Here is an 11842-nt window from a genome sequence, read left to right as displayed (position 1 = left end):
CATCTTCTCCATCAACTCTTTTCCACCTCTTAGCTTTCTTCCAACCATGGAGGCTGCCTGAGCTAAGGACCACACCACTTCCTTCTCTGCCGTCACAGCCACTCACTGCATCCCATCCTTTTCCGCTGCCGGTTGCTGGAATTCCTTCTCTTCCAAGTTCCAGTTTAACACACACAATGGAGAGGCTTATCAGGTAAAGAGGTAAATCAAACCAAATACAGAGGTATGATTGGTTCTTTATTATATCTTACTACTAGTAGACCTGATATACTGCAAAGTGTTTGTGTGTGTGCTAGGTACCAATCTAGTCCTAGGGAATCTCATCTTACTGCAGTTAAGCGTACTTTAAAATATCTTAAGGGAACAACATCCTTTGGCTTATGGTATCCTTTAGGAGCTAAACCTAGTCTTATAGGATTTTCAGATGCTGATTATGGAGGTTGTAAGATAGATAGAAAAAGCACTAGTGGAACCTGTCATCTTCTAGGTAGCTCTCTAGTTTCCTGGCACTCTAAGAAGCAAGCCTGTGTAGCCTTATCAACCACTGAAGCTGAATACATTGTTGCGGGTAGTTGTTGTGCACAAATCTTATGGATGAAACAACAATTAGAAGGCTATGATATTCATCTAGATCATATTCCACTTAAGTGTGATAATACTAGTGCCATAAATCTCACAAAAAATCCTATCATGCATTCTAGAACCAAGCATATTGAAATTCGGCATCACTTCCTTAGAGATCATGTGCAAAAAGGGGATTGTGAAATAGAATTCATTGACTCTAAGCATCAATTAGCAGATATTTTTACCAAGCCATTACCTAAGGATTGATTTTTTGAGCTTAGAAGGGACTTAGGGATACTAGAAATTGTCTAATATGTGTTTCACGCTTAACTATGCTTGTTTGCACTCAAGAACGTATTTAATCTGCTTGTAAATTGAATAAAAGCGCTACTACACTGATTCATTGAAATTACGAATGGATTAATCGATTAATCCAAGTTTTAATAGATTACATAATCGATTAAAATTCACTTTAATTGATTAAATGCGCTACAGACTTTTTTTTTTGAAATTCTGCGCTGCATTGATTATTATAGCCGTTGCCAACGTCTTTAAACGGTTATAAACGGTCATTTCTTCAAAATCTGAACGTTGGGGGGCCTCCTTGGTCCTATTTATACCCCATTTGGTTCCTACTTTCCTTAATCAAACCATTCTTAAATCCCTTTCTCATTTGCTCACATCTCTCAACCTTCTACCTACAAGCATTCCCATTCCTTGTCTCACCATATGGCTGCTCCAAGAAGTAGAAGAAGAAGAAGAAGTGAAGCGTCAGAAAATAACACTCATTGCGATGCTTCCATTGAAGGGTGGATATCAGATGAACAGGAGCAACAATCATTTTCCCAATTTTGGAAGGAAAGGAAGTTGATCATATAAAAATTCATTGATCTTGCTTGATACATTTCTCACAACTTCTCCTTTCCCAATCTTATAATAGAACAAGGGGTTCAACATATAATGGAACTCCGTGGAAGGTACTATCCCGATCTTGTTCGTGTATTCTACTTTAATCTAAAGGTTCATAATGGGATTTTTTCCACGAGGGTCAAAGGTGTGGACAATGATATTTGGACAAATGTGGCAAAGGTTCCTATGTTAGAAAATTCGCAGATTGTTCCAAGTGACTTTGCCAATTTCAACAAAATACTGGTGTTTCAGTCGTTTCTCTGCAATCCTCGTCAACACAACGCCCGTCTTTACCTTGTTGGAGGACTCAAGATGGAAGAGCGTCTTTTGCACTATCTAATAGTGTGGCTCCTATTTCCTAGATGGTCTAACCATGCACAGTGCTCTAAGACTGATCTCATCATCATGTACGGGATACTTCAGAGCATCCCAATCAACTGGCCTCATCTACTTCAAACCATCATGTTCAAAGCCAAAAGGTTAGATGCCGCGCCGCTTCCATACCCCCTTCTTGTCTCCCAGATTTATGAATATAAAGGAGTAGATGTCTCCAATGAGCACTATGAGACTGTGCTCCCGGGCCATAGAATTAGAGATAATTCCCTAAGGCAAATGGGATTCATCAAACAAGGAGACTCCTATGTTCATCCTGAGGGTGTTGCTGGCGTTCAAGCAGATGAAGAGGAAGATGCAGATGTCCACATGCCTGAACCCACAAATGTTGCAGGTCCATCTCGAGTAAATGAAGATTATAGCCTAGAGAGTCTTTCTAGACAAATGTCTGAGATGGCTAGACTTCAACATGAAATGTTGGCCATCCAAAATACCGGCCATGAAGAGATATGTACTCATCTCAAAAGCCTGTAAAAAAGTTTTGAATCTGAAATGTGCTAACCAGTTTAAGTGTGCAGTTTCCATAACCTATTTGTTACAACAGGTTGAGTTTTGAATTTGATGAAGACTGAGTAGATTGGACTAAGAGTTCATATCAGAATTACAATGATCTGATTTGAGATCTAGACAATTGTAAATTGTGAGCTGAATCCGTGAAGACAAGTAGCATTTGCATCTTGACGTGCAGTTGTGAACTGAAGGGAGTTTCTTCTACCTTCAATTATGTTTTGTTTTAATTGAATTGCTCATGTGTACTTCAAAATAGCTTGCCATAAGTAAATTGTTGATGTTAGAATACTCTGGGTTGCAGATTGCAAATTGATTGCAAATCGGATTCATTCTTCACGACAATTGTGCCAAGACCGAAAAACGGAAGTTCTAATTGCTTTATCCTTGTTGTGCAAACTTATTTGTTTAAGGGTGTAAGTGACAGGAGCTTGGCGTATCTGTGTTTGCAGGCTTGGATCAACTGGTTCTTGTCTAAACCGAGGCATGATAGCAAGATCTGGGCAGGTTTTTAGCTGACCACGAGACCTGAAGCAAGGAACAAGCTCTAGGCCGTGATTCTTCATGAGCTGGACCGTAGCAGTGGAAGTCATTATCAGCAGTAGCATAGTTTAGTATTTTTGTTTTTATTCTTTTCTTTGTATTTGATGGGCTTGCAGCCCAACTGTCACTGTTAGTCTTAGTTATTGTTTGTAAAAGGGCCATTATAAAATCTTGGCAACCATCTTGATTGTTTTTCTTTTTTTAAAATTTTAGGCTTAGACAGGTGAGTGTTTCTTGTTAGCCAAAGCTACAAGCCTCACCTTAGGAGTAGAATTTTATCTTACTTGTTTGCATGTGATTTTGAGTTTCGTTTAGGGTCTAAGATTTTTTTTGTTAGAGTCCGTTTAGAGTCCGCATGTTTTTGTTTGTGTGTGAGTCATGTATACTTTGCTTTTAAAAGTAACTTTTACTTTAAAGGGTATTTAGTGAATAGCATAAGACAAATCTGGCTAAGTCAAGACTTGGTACTTAAGCAACCCTAGTGGTTCACCTCTCTTACCTGGGATTTGTCAAGTGTGAAATCTTTAAACTCTTTAGATAAGAAGAACTTTTAAGAACAAAGGATGTCTAGTCTTAGGATCATAATGAAAAAGATTAGGAATTTGGAAGAAAGCTTGAATCAAGATAGGTTTAATAGGGAGGTGCAAACCTCAATTATCCAAAATGAACTTGGAATCTTGCAAGAGTGATAAGCTGTCGTTGAAGCTATCAAATTAATACTACTTTTCAAGGCAACTTCAGTATTGCCTAGTAGTATTCAAGAAAATAGATAGGGCTAAAGTAACCCTAAGTCGTCTCCCAACGAACACGGAATTTCTTTCGAATATCTGAAACTTATGAATGCTATGCAATGCTTAAGAACAAAAGTGAGGATGTTTAAAGGTTGTTGTGAAACAAATAGAAAACTCAAAAACAATTATGAGGAAACAGGCTAATTCCACTGCTTTTCCAAAATAGATTCATCATCGGTTATTCACAGATCATTGTTCAATTGATTATTGTTTAAGTTTCAAATTAATTAAAGTACATTCTTAATTAATTTGATGGCGATCATGCAATTAATCAAAGTACATTCTCAATCAAATGCAAGACCTTTNTAGATTATTCACAATAAATTCAACCAAAGTACATTCTCAATCAAGTTTATTGTGTTTAATCATGTCTATTCTTAAATCTCTTAACCAAATTAAAAGTTAATCAATCAAAGTAAATTCTCAATTGATTTTAGTTGAAATTATTACTACCAACCAAAGTACATTCTCAATTGATAGTAAAAACCATTTAATCATATGAAAGTTCCTAAATTAAATCAAAGTAGATTCTCAATTAAACCTAGAAACCCTAGAAGTCATATAATTAATATGCATGTAGATTCAAACACATAATGATGCAAAAATCTTTGCTTTTAATATGATAGAGAGATGAAAGACATAGAGAGATCAACTTAAATCAATAATCAAAATAAACAATTGCATTAAATCACTTAACCTCAGAATCCATAATGAAATTACAGCAGAATAGCCCTAGGAGTTTAGAAACACATGATGAAAGAAGAGTGAAAGCAGTGGTGGATAAATGGATGAATGAATGGTGTCCTTTGTGTCTCCCCTGGGTCTCTTTATATAGGCTTGATTGGGCTTGGACTCTGAATATTCAGTTGATAGAATCTTTTATCTTATATCTTCCAAATAACTAAAAGATTTAGATAATTATAACATTATTTGGAAGATATTTTNTGTTNATATTNCCNAATTAAATTAATTCAACAACTGAATTTTATCTTTTATCTTTTCTNAATTTTTCAAAATTACATAACAACCCTGAAATTTCCTTTATCTGCACTTCAGTCCCTAAGAATTCTTCAGAATTACAAAAGAGCCCCTTAGTTGACCAGACTTTGACCAGAGAAGGTCTGCTTGACTAACTTTGACTAAGGAGGGCGCAGCCAATGAGAGCATGCCACGTGTCTGCCCCCTTCCCAACCCAAATTAGGTTTTGCAATTGGGGGTAAAGGGGTTTGGAAGGCTCATTCTGCCTGCTTGCGCCGCGAGAATGGAAGAGAGGTTTCACTCTTTGGAGGCGCGGTGGCTATGGTGTGATTTTGGTTTTTTCTGCTGTTTCTGGAATTTGCAGGTTCAAGATCGATGGCGCTGGTGACGGTTGGCGATGAGGATAGTTGCGCGATGGTGATGACGAACTGGGTTTCATGGCCTGTGCGATCGATGACGACACTGGGAATTTTGGGGTTCTTGGGTTGGATTTTCTGAGTGCAGGTCTTGCGAATGGGGATGTCTCTCACTGATGATGGAAGCGCGACGGCCATGGTGCGATTCGGGTTTCTCACGGTGGCGGCCTTGAAGGACGACGATGGCTACGCGATGGTGGAGAAGTGATGCCTCTCGCAGATGATGGAGGTACTGTCGTGGTTGCACGAAGGCGGTGATGCTCGAGGATGGAGGATTTGTGGCGACGGCGACCTTGCGGCATGATGGTGGTTGATGATGGTCGAGGCGTTGTGGTTGTTTTTCTGATGATGGTGGACGTGGAAGAAGGTTTCGCTCCTTGGTGACTGTCATGGAGGCGTTGCAGATCTCCGTTTCTGGTGGATGGTGTCTCGTGTTCCGTCGAGAATGATGGTCGCAGGCCTTTAAGGTTGAATGGCGGCATGGTGGCAGTGTCGAGGAAGACGAAGTGGCCGGCGGCTAGGTGGTAGCAGCGCGAAGAAGATGAAGGTGATGCGAACTTGGATCTTCGCGGTGGAGATTGATGGTGGCGAAGCTGGGTTTCGCAGCGTCTCTGTTGAAGAGGGTGATGAAGGTTGACGGTGGCGGCTTCAAGGTGGCTGACGGCGAGGACGCTTGAGGTTGACGGCGGCGGCTGCGGAAGTTGACGGCTAGGGTTTCACTGCAGAGGGAAATTAGGGTTTCAGTGTGGAAGTTGATGACGTGGCAAGAAGATGAGGTGGCATGTTCTGATTGGATCTGGTTTATTAAGTGTAGGAGGGGTATGGGTAGGAAAATTAGGGGTGTGGGATAAAAGGTTTAGTGTTTAGGTTTGATGGTTGACTTGGTTTAAAACTGGGGGTGCATGTAGGGAAATCTGGGGGTGCAAGGGTAAAAACTGTCTGTTTGGCCCATCTGTATATTATTTATCAAATAAAATCTGATTTTGGGCTTTAAATTACAATTTGGACCAATAAAACTCTAACCTCAGCTGCACAAATAAATATTAGAACATCCAAGAATAATTTATGCAATTAAAATCACTCTTTAAGCCCTTTTTATTTCCAAACACGCTAAATCTAATAATCACAAATCTTCTATAAATCAATCGTTTAAGCACAAATATTCTATCAAAAATTTTAATTTTAAAGCATAAATGTGGACATAAATATGCACTCATCAAAGAGGAACAAAAGAATCAGAGAAATCAAGAGTTTTTAAGAGAACTCATTCAAGAGGGTAGATCATTCATTAATAGTTTAAGTGGATTTTATTGTCAGGAGAGAGAATATAGAGATAAACTCATGAAGTTTTTGAATAAGGGAAGTAAAAGAAACAAGGAGAGAAAACGGAGAGAACTACAAGAAAGAATAAAGAGACAAGAGAGAAGAAAAGAGAGACAACGAGAAGAAGAAAGAAGAAGAGAAAGAGAGAGAAAGAGAGAACAAGAGAGAAAAGAAGAGGAAGAAAGAGCGAGAAGAGAACAAGTAAGAAGAGAAGAGGAAGAAAAAGAGAGAAGAGATGAGGAAGAAAAGAGAGAGCAACAGAGAAGAGAAGAGGAAGAAAACGAGAGAATAAGAAAAGAGAACAAAAGAAAGGAAGAAGTGGAAGAAAGATTACAAAATTAAGAGAAGGAAGAAATTGAAAGGAAGAAAATGGAAGAGAAGAGATTGATGGCAACATCTCCTATTTTTACAACAGAATCCAAATTTTTAAGGGGAGGTTTTCTATCTTTTCACTTTCCAATTGTTATTGAATGCTTTAATTCTACCTTTTCTTCCCAAAAAATTTGCCATTATACCTTTTCAAAAGTTGTAATTTTTAGCACATGGAAATCAAAAACTTGAGTTAGAGTTGCCATTTTGGTTATCATTAACTCAGGACAAAAATAAATTTTCAAATGAAGAAAGGTTTCTTTGTAATCATAAAGTTGAAAATTTTACAATTAAGAAACCTTCTTCTAAACATATTCTTTTATATACCTTGTTGGGTCATAGAAAACTAATTGGAGATATGTTTGATGTTTATTGCAGATTAATTTTTGACCTAGGAGGAACTAGTATGGAGTCTACAATAATAAGTCCTCAAGCGAACCATCGGATTTGAGGACAAATCCTTTCCAAGGGGGAAGGGATGATGACTTGGGCCCAACCCAATTGTTTTAGCTTAGTATTTCTTTTACTTTTAATTAGACATGTGTAAAATGTATTAGGCATGTGGGACTTCTACTCCTATATATAGCCATGCCTACACTTCTTGTACTCACTTTTGAGATAATTGAATTGTTTTCTGTTGAGAAACACTCCAGAGCAATTCTACCTTGAAAGTCAAGACTAGAGAATCCCCAAGGATCTCCTCTAGCCACTTTCCATCTCATACTTACCATTCTCTCATTTTCCACCTTCAGTTTCTCACTCCTCCATCGTAACTCCCATTCTCCAATCCACCTTTCTCGCGTGGCTTGAGTCAGCCACACGTCCCTGCCTACTTTCATCAGCATAAAAATTCTCATTTCCTTATTTCACGCCAAACCCTAGTTTTCCCTCTCGAAGAGCGTCTGCCACCGCGCTTCTTTGTCATCCAGAGCACCTCCTCTTCACATCATTTCCTTCACGAATCCATAACCACTACTACCTCAACTTCACAGGATCGTCTCCTTAGTCAGATCCACCAAACTAAATCTCCGATTTGCCTTATCCTGACCTTTTTCGATTCTTTGCACCGATCAAACCTTGGTTTGGTGGCTTATCTTTGCTCCAACCATCGTTTTTCGCCTTTTCCACCGATTAGAACTGAAATCTTTGCCTTATCTTTCTTTCACCGATTAAAACCTCTCAAAACCCCAACCCTAAAATCTACATCGAACAAACCACCAAAAACTTAGGGTTCTCTCCGATTTCGGTCTTCCACTGTGTCTGTTGTCCAACTCATCTGTCGATCCTGACCAGATCTATGGTCCTTGCCAGAGTCGAGCTCATCAACTTCTATGCTTTTCTCCATAAATTCCGCAATGATAGGTTGCATACACCTTTGAAATGTGACATGTGAAAGCTGTTTTCTCTTGATCTTCAGGATCTACCACAATTTGATTATATCCATAATAACTGATGAGTCGATATTTTATTGATTTCACTTAGTTTATTATGCTAGAATTAATCAGGGAATTGTGCTTAATTGTCCGATATATTCCCGTTTTTGCTAATTGTGCTTAATTTGACCGAAAATTCTAATTTTAATTAATTTGAATTTTCTGAGTTAATTATTTGCATTATTATTTTTAGGGAAAATTTTGGAAATATAAATTGGAACATTTGGAGATTAAATGTTGCATTTCATTTTTATTTAGGCTTGGAAAGCATCTAGAAAGGCCCTTGAAAAATTAATATTTGAGGGCACAATTGTGATTAAAGAAAAGTGGGGTGCTGATTCAGTAAAAAGAAGGGTGACATCCAGAAAAAGCATGCTGCTCACGATTTTGGATTGAAATCTTCCAACAATTGACGAGAGCAACATGGGAATTAGTATGATTTTTCTTCATCACGGTGCAGCAAGCAAAGTAGAGGGGGCCCATGAGAATTAAAAAAAATGATGTCCAGCTTTTATACTTTTGGAGAGAAATGGGCAGCAACATTTTTTTTTTGCATGTCCAGCAAAAGAAAAGGACTCCACCTGGCAGCAAATTAAATTGAAAAGCACATGGAGGTGCAAACAGTAGAAAAAACATCAGCAGCTTGGAGAATAAAACGTTCAGCACATGAGAAGAGACGACTGCATCTAAATCCATCACAGCCTATTCATTTTCTCGTCTCATGCATCTAACAGCAGCTCCTCATTCACACACGGACCAACACTGATAATATTTGAAGCAGCAACTTACAACCCAAATTAATCCAGCAACTTGGGAAATTAGGAGGTGCATCAAGCAGCTGTTGTCACGGTCCAGCAGCTTGGAGAAGACTTCACTCACGGGTTGCACTCCATCTTCACGATCCAGCAGCAGCGTTGGTGAGTTCAACACGTCCAGATGAATGAAAGTTGCACATGGTGACGTCTCCACTGCAGCCTCCGGCAGAAGCAACAGACTTCACGTAGCAGCAAACATGTTGCGGCCCAATCCTCGTGCTATGCATCTTCTTCTAACCAACACATCACGGCCTGTAGTTGGTTGAGGAAGCAAATCTTTCGTTCAACAGCTTGGAAGTAAGCTCGGCCCAGTAGCAAGCTTGCAGCAGCACGTCCTGCATAGTCTCAGCCCAGTTTCACACCAGCAGCCTCCACGCACAGCAGCATGTCCAGGGGTGCAAACAACAACCTTCACGACTTGGTCCAGCTCCAACACCATTTGTAATTGAAGCAAGTACAACAAACTTGATTTTCTTTGCACCACGGTCCACGCTATAGGAGACCAACAACGTCCTGCAAGCATTAGCAAAAAGAGGGCTGCATATGGAAGAGGGATTGGTGTAACACAAAAGGGCCCATAGCTTCGGAAGCAGCTCCATCCAGTCCATACACACTGTTCAGGTTTTATTTAAAAAAAAAAAAAAGAATAGGTTAAAAGGGAGAACAGCTGCCACCGAAAAGGGAGTTTTTTTTACTATTACATTGCTCCATGGAGAGCCGCCACACATACAGAGGATAATCTTTTTCTCGGGAAGCATGGGAAGTGACGTTACTTGAGTATGGTGGCACATTCGGTGACTTACGGAAAGACCACAAGCTCATTTTCTTTGTTTAAAGTTAGTAGTTTCACGGTTTAGATAGCTACAGCCACACACACTTTATTGAGAAGCCGATTAATTGTAGTTAGACGTGCTGGGAGATAGAGGTTTAGCAATTTCAATTCCTTTTCTTTATTTACTTTGATGCGCTGAATACTTTTGGAAAAATAGTGCAGAGTTGTCACGTCCTCGGGAAATAGAGCTCGGTTCCCTTAATTTTTCTTGTCTTAATCATTTTATATTATGTATTGAAATGTTGTTTTTCAGTGATGGATGTGTGAGATAGATGACTACAACGTTTATTATTTTTTTTAGCTTATGCATTGCATTTGAATAGTATCAGAAATGTTTGTTTATTTTCCGTTGCCTTGTGTTTAATGGGTTAACATCCTTATTTCTTGAATTTTTATTTCAAGTTTTATTTGAAGTTCTATTTCCACCGCACTATGCATTTCATTTTTAGCTAAGTGTTTGTTTATTATCTGCTTCATTTTAAATTAGTTTGCACATTGATGGGTGTCGTCGCCCAATCAAATTTGATTGCAATTGAGAATATGCAGTATAGCTAGGGAGTGATCCCTAGGTCGTCTCCCAAAGACCAATTTTGCGGTTCAAGAATCGAGTTTAACACGAAAAAGGGGGGGGTTGAAAAGGTTTCACATTGCACGAAAATGAAATTAAAACAGTAAAAACGAAACTGCTACAGTAATTACGAAAATTCACGCTGGAACTGGACAGCTCTGACCTTTGCTCAATGTTTTACCCATAACATTTTCTACAGAGCTCTAAATGAGATGAGGTTTTTTTTCATGGAAAGTAGACTCAATTATCTTTCATGTGATATATAAAACGTAGCATTTGGACCTCTGGTGGGGTTGCAGTAATATTTTTAAAATCGAATCCAGAGAGTGAAAATGCTAAACCCAATACTAGAGCAAACAAATATCTAAGCACAGTTAAAACTATTAAAATGCAACACTCAATTAAAAAGATGAAAAGTAATTAAACAAGTAATGTAAAATATTCTAAGACAAAAGACATTAGAAAGCATAAACTTTTTCTACCATTTCATGTGACCAAGTGCTTTTACCAAAGGAAATGGAAATTGTAAATGGCCTAAAATGAAAGCCTCTTGGCTGTGAATGATGCACATCAATTCTCCAAGCAAATTACTTAATCAAAAGTAAATGAAATCTCACCTTTGTCCCAGCTGAAATTAACGTGACCTTTCACTAATTAAATGCATAAATTGAGAATGAATTCAACAACCCTGTAATTAGCTAGACTAAAGGTACACTACCTAAAAGATCAACTCCTACCCTATTCTAACATGAAGGCAGTAGGCCTCTTCCCCAATCAAATGCCCTCCGTCACATCACTTTAATTGCTAAGCAAAAGTTAAATGTTCATTGTATGTAAAATAAAAGGAATAACTTGATAATAAACATTACTATATATAAAAAAAACGAAAAGGGACCTAAAGCTAATGGGGCCGGGAATAAATTGATTGAAAGAGTTAAAATAACATTGCAGAATTGGGGAAAGTAACGTGTGCTGGAGTTCCGATAAAACGAAATGCATGAAGCAAAAAAAAAAGCAATGAGAAAATCAATAAATTGAAATCATGTGCTAGCCCAACAGCACCGTCACGTGTGCTTCATCCGTTCCAACCCAATACAAAGTCTGTCTCGACTCCTCTCTAATCACCAAATGCCGAGACTCCCTCTAACATTGCAATTGCAGCAGTCAATTTCTCAAAATGCCGAGAGGAAGAGCCTTCTGTAACGTTCCTGCCTCCTCCATTTTTTTAAAAACGTTGCAGCTTCCAAGCCTTTTGCAAGTTACGGCTGTAGGGTCTAATCCCTAGGGCCAAGTGTCTCCTATGTAAGGGTGGGGTCCACCCTAAAATAAAAGGGAACCCTAGGTCTAGTGTCCTACAATTTTGGGCCCTCATATTTTTGTCAAAATGGCCCATTGTGCATA

This window comes from Vigna radiata, unplaced genomic scaffold (assembly GCF_000741045.1).
Source record: "Vigna radiata var. radiata cultivar VC1973A unplaced genomic scaffold, Vradiata_ver6 scaffold_341, whole genome shotgun sequence".
NCBI classification, from domain to species: domain Eukaryota; kingdom Viridiplantae; phylum Streptophyta; class Magnoliopsida; order Fabales; family Fabaceae; genus Vigna; species Vigna radiata.
This window is presented reverse-complemented; position numbering follows the sequence as displayed.